The 8,731-nt window shown below is 40.2% G+C and overlaps 1 long non-coding RNA gene across 1 annotated transcript; it reads left to right on the forward strand.

The window, feature by feature from the left end:
- The first annotated feature begins 7,168 nt into the window (after positions 1-7,168).
- LOC142960035 (uncharacterized) lies at positions 7,169-8,465 on the forward strand. Its single transcript, XR_012956276.1, has 3 exons — positions 7,169-7,276; positions 8,133-8,184; positions 8,348-8,465. It is a non-coding gene; the product is annotated as an uncharacterized LOC142960035 (long non-coding RNA).
- The last annotated feature ends 266 nt before the right edge of the window (positions 8,466-8,731 follow it).

Here is an 8,731-nt window from a genome sequence, read left to right on the forward strand (position 1 = left end):
AAGGTTCCCAGACGAGATATCGTGATGATCCGCTGATTTTTCCTCTCGCATGTAATATTGGATTTTGTCGATCTTTGGGTCTTTTGCATGCAAATGATAGCAGCACTTGCAATTACTGTGAAGTTCCACCAGCAGTAAAACTAAATACAATTTGCAATCCTGTTTTATCTGTGGTGATCCTGTACGTCTCCGCTCTCTCCCAGTCTCAAAAGATCTCTGTTTATACAAATGAACCCGGCTGAGAGATGACCTCCTGCTTCTTTTCTGGGTAATAAGAGAAGCAGATGTAAAATAATATAAACTCGATGGTAATATTTAGTTTTGCCTTAGTTCAGTGTCAGTGTCATGCACATGAGAACAGTGGAGACAAATAAGTGGAGAATGGATGGAGGTTATGAGCCTCACAGCCTTCCAACCCTTTCCTCTCATCTCCAGAACACTGAAGATGCTCGTGTTGAAATAGTTTTTCTAGTTTTTCGAAATAGTGACTATGCTCAGGGGCCATTTTCGCTTATTTGATCTCTCCAATGATCAAATGTTGACCAAACTTCAAATAAACAAGGAAGGTGCACTCGGAGTGGAGGTCTCTGTGAGGTGTAGCTGCAACAACAACAGCAGTATTGTGTGATTGAATGAATACAACCTATAATTAGCTAACCCCCGTCGAGACACTAATAGGCAGTAAGGCGTCATACAACATACTTCATTCAAACTCAAAAACAAGCGGCCATGTATGCAGGCAATCGGCTCACAGTTGGCACGTTGTTCAACCTTGCAAAAAACAAAATTAAACTCGCCAAGCTTTCTACCTTTTTAACTAATCGATTGAATGGGTAATTTTCTGTTATTTTCTTGTGGGGCTTTGTGCTGTGCTGAAGGGGAGACCAAGTGGCAGAATAGCCATCTAGCATGTGTATTTTATTGTGTGGTTTGAGTCGCCTTAGCTTGCTGTGAGTAGGTACATTTGATTTTGTTCATGTGCAATGGTGGTTTATTCATAATTTGCCTATACATTTTAAGCATAACTCTACACTGACCTCCCTGATGGTGCAGTTTAGCCGCACATTGTATATTTTCTTTGCTTGTTCATTTGTTAAATTGCTTTATGTATTAAATGTATACTTTACTCCATCCCTCTTTTATTATGACCTGCATTTAGGCCTTCTATTGAAACTCACTTGAGTGGAGACAAGTCTTCTATTCCATGCATTGTCAATAAAATCCATATTTTCGGTGTAGGAGTCTCTGGCTCCAGTTTATTCTAGGTCTTGTGCATTGAGTATCACCAGGTCACATATGTATAATTTGCTAAACTGGCATATTTGAAATGTTTAATTTGCACCTGGGAGAAAGGAAACGCACACACACACACAAAGCCAAAGCGGAAGGCATCCTGCTGCTCCGCCAAAATTACATTCTGGCAGATATAAAACACTCCACACAGGTTGATTGTGCGCCTGCTCGGCTATTTTACAGGTGCTACTCACGGTAGCAAAAGACGGCGACTTCCTCTGAGGATCTGAATCCCCGGTCTCAAACCAACGAGTTCTGTGCCTGCCAGCATGATTCAAAAGCGCACTGAATCAGCCGTAGAATTGTATTTCTACCAGAAAGGTGAGCTTCATTAACTTTTCCCCCCCCCCAGTTCTGTTGCTCTGGCACAGATTCTCAAGATCATTTTGCTATCCCTGAAATGCAGTGAATAATTTAACTGGCTGGATATAATATTGAGTTTTGACTTTCCAGAGATGTATAAATATTTCTGTAACATCTATGAGAACACAAATAGCTATACTGCAGCAATATCAGCTCAAACTGACCTATCTCACTGTTGCTTTATGTGCATGTGTGACAGAGCTGACCACAGAAATGTAGGCTACTACATGCTAAAAGGGGGCATTGGCCCAGACGTTTTAGATGGGAGATAATCAATTAGAATCCCTGGACTGACTGGGAACTGTCTACCTATCTTTAATCCCTTAACAAATACTCTTCAAGTGCCACCAACAGCATTTAACCTCCCATTGCACCAGCTCCAATAGAAGATGATGGTTATCCAATTGAGGCTGCAAAGCATACATTTTTCTTTATTACAATGAGCCGTCGTCATCATAATTCTTTTTTTCTTCTCTCTACTTTTCCTCGTTTGGTCAATTTCTTTGCTAACTTTCCACACATTCCCTTTTGTCTGTTCTTTACCTTTTAAACTGTACTTTACCTCACATGCAGGGCATCCTTTTTTTTCCAGCACATACTCAGATATAAGTCTAACTTATCATTTTGTAAATTTAAAGCAAAAAAGAAATGCAAAATAAAAAAAGAGAGGGAAAAACTAGAGATCCATCGTGTGGTGGGATCAAGCAGCCATTTCACTATTTATACAGAAGAAAAATATAAGAAATAAAACTATAATACAGTATTTACATGCAAGCTGCAAAACAGTTCAACATCTACGGACGTAAATGAGATACTTTCAACAGATGTTCTCACCCTCTACACAATATATAAAGTATATAATGTTACTATAACTGAAAGTTAATGACAAATTTCAAACACGGATGCAAATTCAGTGAAAGAATGTAATGCGCTGAATGGCTTTTATCCTTTAGTGATCTTATGTGTAGCTGCAGGACCACACATCTTAATTACCTGCCACACGCATGTGCGAGTCACACCGCCGATTGTTGGACCTGTTCAAACGGCTTTCTGCTGAATATTGATGAGGTTAATGCGCGGCCTTTCTGATGAATAACTAAGGGATGATGTATAATGCATAAGACTGGCTGTTCCCTGCCCTTGGCTTTATTGTTGTCTCAGGTGTTCATGTTGGAAGGTGACTGAAGTCACCATCAGTGGGAATTGTTTGCGAATGTCTAATACACTGTAACTAGAATGAGGAAACACTCAGTGGACAATGGCTATAATTATGTTGAAAAAGTCAAGATAATCATGCTGTCACGGTAATTCTAGCATTGTAAAATTCATAATTTTGTTTTGTTCGCTGCTTTGAATTAAAGCAAAGCAACTGCTTTCAAGGTTATAGTCATCCAGGTTTCAGCTAAGAAAACCATGGCCTGAATTTAGTGCTATACAAAGCTGTTACGGCGATTCCCATCCATGTTTATGTGCTGTATAGTACGTATGCTGTAGGCATTCGATATGGAGCCTACACATACAATAATACACCCACTATCCTGGATAAATTCAAAATGCATTTGTCCAACGTTTTTAAAGGGTTAAGGGTATACTCTAAACCAGCACATGCCTCCCAATCATAGAACACGATGGCAGTCTCATCTCCAGACACTGTTTTGTAAAAGAGTTGGTGGCTTGAGAGGCAGACGCTGGTGAAATAATGGAGGGAATGCATAAGAATGGCTAGAGGCACCGGATTGTTAGCTGGGTGAGTGAAGCTGCTTTGCTGTACTAGTTTGCAGACCCCTGGGCACCCAGTCCATGTAAACAGAATATTTATTCAATAGTCATCTTGGCATGTGGGACTGTTCCAACTCATGTAAAATGCTGCACATGGATTTATTTTACTCTCCCCGCTCGCAGAGCTGGTCTTCCGATAGCGTGTAAAGCTTTCCCTGCTTATTGACTCGTTGGCATATCGATTTACGGGAGCATGTCAGTGGAAGATGCTCTTGTTAGTTTGTTGATGAAAACATTTTGCTATTCAGGTATTCAACATGAATGAACAATTTGAAAAGCATTCTTTTTGAATGCTGGAGAAAAAGAACGTGTGCGTTTGTGCTCAGTCCTATCTTGTGATGGCACATGTCTTGCCCCATGTTGTGAGTGCTCCCACTGAGCTGTAATAACACACCTCACTGCTGTCTGAAATATTCATGGCCAGGTAAGCCCATCACTCTGAGTCAGTCACATGGATTCCTTATTATCACCCCCCTCTCCTCCAGCCTCCAGGTCACTTTATTCCCACTCCCCTCTCAGCTTCACCCAGTGTTGAGCTCAAAATGCCACTGTCCCACTCTGCATTGATTTATTGCTATTAGCTTTTATATAGACTATATGGGCTATGTATTTAGTTTATTATCAGTCTCAACTTAAAGTGGAAATCTGTAAGAACCTCATTAATTGCATTGTTGTGGCTGAAAAGACGATACCACCAGACATGGTTTCCACAATAGCCATTCAATGTATATACTGTACATTCTGTGAATACCATGTAGTCGTTTTCATTGTTGGCGGCGGAGTCCGCCATTCTCGCCCTGGATTCAGATTGCTTCGCTACGCATACCCAGTTTGTTGACTTGCGCTGTAAACGGATAAAAAAAGTGTGCTCCTCTCTTGTTTTCCCGACAAAGTGGCTGCACTCGCTGTTATGAAAAAATGTTGGTTGGCTTCAGGCAAGTCTATGCATTTATTCTAGATTGATAATGTTTATTTGTTTCTTATGTGTTATAGTAAACATGAACGTACATCTGTCTGTTGAATTAGGTTATTCAGAGGTCGTCACATGGTTTCATTTCTGTGATTCTTCTGTGAGACACAGAATAGACACAGTGTTGTGATGAAGGGTCATCAGGAACAGCCGAGAGCTCAGCGGCAACATATATTACACAATAAAGCATTTCACTTAATAACTCAAAATAATCCAGTTAGCATAATCCATGCTGCACTTATTGAGTTGTTATGCAGTCCATCCATGATTGAATCCTCATAATAACCAATGCTATTGCAAAATCTATTTCATTTGGTCCCTTGTTTGAGAGCAGGCAAAGGGAAATATTGCTGAATTCTTCATGAACAAATCTCGCCAACGTACAGTAAGGTCAGGGCTCCATAACCTCCGACCCTTCCACTAGAAGTGAGGCCACGCAGGCAAGAGCCTGTACTGTAAGCAACATTTTCTTTGGCCAAACTGCGCTGAGGCCATTCAGCGAGGTCAAAGTCAACCTGCACCAGGTCATGGCCTCAGCCATGCACCATCAGATTCACAAGTGTTATTTTTCTGAAGAAGATTTATCCTGCTGTTTTTTTTTTCAACTCCAAGGTTCATAAACAATCACAGCTGGGAGCCTCTTACAACAAGCACGCTTCCTTCTGCTTTGCCGAAGGGGCTGGGTGTCAAGTGGTTTGTTTAAGGGCACATAGATTACGGCTGTTGAGGGAGGAGTGTGGGTTCAAATCTAGACCAATGTGCCATCTGAGTATAGACAATAATGACGTGTGTGATCTGTGTAATGTCATATATCCAGCTCTGAGACACAGACCTCTGAGGAAATCAACAATGCTGAACTAAAAAAATATATATATCAGTCACTCGAAATGTCATGCCTCCATGTCACAATGATGAGCACATGTACTGTATTTTATCGTGAGGTGGTTGTTAATACAGCCAGTAGTATTTTATTATAGCAGACACTAAAACACAAAAATCCTGTTTATTTTTTGTCTTCTAGGGTGAAGCGAAAGCAAAAAGTCAGTATGAGAATAAAATGTTTATTTTCATCCTTGCAAAATGCAAATGAAATCTACTCTCCCACTCGATGCTCCCTTTAGTTAGCTTTATACACACACAGGCTTTACACCAGTTAGAGTAAACTCTTTGTCTCGATATTTCATGAGCCAAAACTTTGTTGTCGTTCTTTTTTTTCTTTTGTCTTAGCCGTTACATCTGGCTGCTGCAATTCTTTAATGATGTTTACTCCGCCGTCTTGTGAATCTTACCATCATGTCACCGGCATGAGTACAGCACAAAGAAGGAGCCCAATGGAAGTCAACTCAGCGGTACTTCATGTTTTGAATAGGAAGAGGAGAAAAGAGAGGACAACTACAGGACAACAGGTCGACTGTTACAGAGAGTCTAACATAAGGAGGCTATTACGAATCATAATCCTCACATAGTGAAGGAACATTAAATGGAATAGTGAAGCATGAAACAAACACATGCAGCTGACAATGCCAAGTGCACAACCCGACCATACAGAATGAGACGTTTTCTGATCTTATCAGAGAGTTCATATTGTTAAGCATACAGTGTTACCTGTGATACAACTGAAAGTGTATACTGATGTTAAAGCTGAAAATAAAGAAAACACTAAAACCAGCAACCTTTAGCTATTGCTGCGGAGCTCTTGAGAGGTTTTGTAGCCTTTGATTCAGCAGACAGTTCACATGCAGCAGGACTGACAAAGGTGAGAGTTAAGCATCTACAGAGAGATATGATCTGGAATACTGAACAACCTTGTGAGAAGAAGCAATGCAGGGCAGGACTGGAAAGCAGAGTGTGTGTGTGTGTGTGTGTGTGTGTGTGTGTGTGTGTGTGTGTGTGTGTGTTTATTATCGAAATTATCGAGGCAATATAGCTTGATCCACCACATCCATCCGACCTCCTCCCTACATGGACTGGTAATGTGATTTGGCGTTTATGGGGTATTTGTTGTTATTTCTTATTCAAAGGGACCTTTATAGAGCTCTGGCATCCTTTTATTGGACTGATACAGTCGATGTACAGTAAGTCAGGGTTAGAATGAAGACATCGAAGAGATTGAAATTCAATTTCGGTTTCAACCATCACACAAAAGACTACAGTGGACAATCTCCACAGTTATCATTGATCAACAAAGGCTTCAGAAGTGGCAATCGACTTAACAGATGTTATAAAATCTACAGTCATGCTTTATTAAAAAAATAAACGTATATAATGTATAAAATACAGTCGTCAATCGAACGGCAGCACTTTTTAAAATGGTTTGTTAACCTGGCAGCTCCAGGAGAGGATGAAAAATACATCAGAATGACCATCTATCCTCCTCCTTGACATTTGGTATTTCAGAAACACTTCAAAGAGGTCCTCTATTACCTCCGTGCAGCTATCACGCCCTGCAGCAGTTTGGACTACACTGAAAAAAAAGACTTTTTGGCCCTGTAATTATTACCTCGATTATTTTTGTAAATTTTACAAGAAATTATCATTCCAGTGCTTTTACTTTAAAATATCACCTTTTATTTAATGTGTTACTTGGTGTTTGTTTGTAATTATGTATCCTCATTTTTATAAGTACATTTTAATCATTCACACTAAGTAATATCTACTAAACTACTGTATTGAATGCACTACCTGACACAACAAAGTAAAATGTACTTGGGTAATACGAGTAAAACCTGGCAATTTATAGCGCGTACTCGGGGTGACGTCAGAGGAGATTTCGCGCTCCTTTTTTCAACTAGACGACGGAACAGCAGAACCTGAACAAGGACGACAGCGTTTCACCTGAGGAGAGGAACTTCATGGACGGGAGCCATTGGGGTAGGTTATATGTTTAATTAATGCTCTACGTTGCTGTTGAGCCTTCGGTCAAGTCGGTGTTTGAGTTGTGAACACTGAAGAGTAGCGAACTGGTCAGTTTAGCGTGCTAGCTAGTTAGGCTATCATGCTAGCTAACTTGGGACAGCATTACAGACATGGCTCACGGCGCTACATTTTGTGGACATGTTTTTGGTGGTTTTGGTCACGATTTTACAGGGTTCTCCCTTGAAAAGTTGTTGGCCTGGGGACACGGTGCTCGACCAGCTGCGCTCCGTCGACGAGGGGGAATTACTTCGGTTTTGTGAAGCCCACGTCTGCCACACAGGTGCTTTGCTGTGCTGCGACACACGCACAGCGCGCTTTCTCTCGGACATCCTCAAGTGCAGCCGAGGTCGAATGAGGAAAATGTGACAAGACAGGGAATCATAGCTAAGCAGCAACAAGCACACTGGTCATGTGCTAACAAATATTCCATATGTGGTGGAATTAGTGACTTTAGAGCGAGTCTAATACACTTAACATTATTTTGTCACTATCATATTCTGACATATTTTTACAGTAATTTATATTTCTGTCATTAGTTTTAAACTGGTCTCTTATGTCTCTATCCAATGTGGTGTCCTTGATGATTAAGGCTTTGGGCATGAAACAAGGTACCAGTACTGTGTTGAGTTAGTGTCGCATATCAACATGACCAGACCTGCTGTGTATCTCAGTATTAACGTTATGGTGTCTTGTTTATGTGCTGTTTTTGTGTGTGGGGATAAAACATGCTATCAATATGAAGATTTAAGCCAAATTCAGATTTAATGTTGTGTGTTCATGTTTTAACATAATTTCTTTATATATTTCACAGAATATTAAAGGACGTTCACTCTCAGCAAGTTGACATCAACAGTTGACGCAAGGTAAAATCAACTTAGTACTGTTATAGTTTAATTAACTTGACGTATACATTTGAAGTCGTAGTTTGTTGCTGCTCAATAGTACATTATACTGGGAGGACTACTGCATTAATTGTTTTAGGTACCTCATCTTGATCATGTTGTTTTTTATTGTCTTTTGTTTCAGATCAATGAGGAGTTCAGAAGAATAACCACAGTTCATCTGGAGCGAACCTTTTTGTCGAAATTGGACAATTGCACTACCAACTTTCTGGAGATACTTGGGACAAAGGGCGGAGTTGCAGAAACAAAGACCCATGCTGGAATCACCCAGCCTGGTAAAGTTTAGATACCTAATATTATATAAAATTATGTTGGGCTCATATACACTGAGAATAGATGCATGACGCATTTGAACACTTTCAATATTTTTGTTTGTTTCCCCCACTATTGTCCTTTTTTGAGAACACATCAGACTCGAAGACGTAAAAATGAACATTAGTAAATTTGAATTTCAAAGATGTCATTGAAGAGGACTATGCTCAACATGTCATGAAGATCCTTGAAATCC

This window comes from Anarhichas minor, unplaced genomic scaffold (assembly GCF_050575085.1).
Source record: "Anarhichas minor isolate MPS153535 unplaced genomic scaffold, ASM5057508v1 ptg000027l, whole genome shotgun sequence".
Lineage (NCBI taxonomy): Eukaryota > Metazoa > Chordata > Actinopteri > Perciformes > Anarhichadidae > Anarhichas > Anarhichas minor.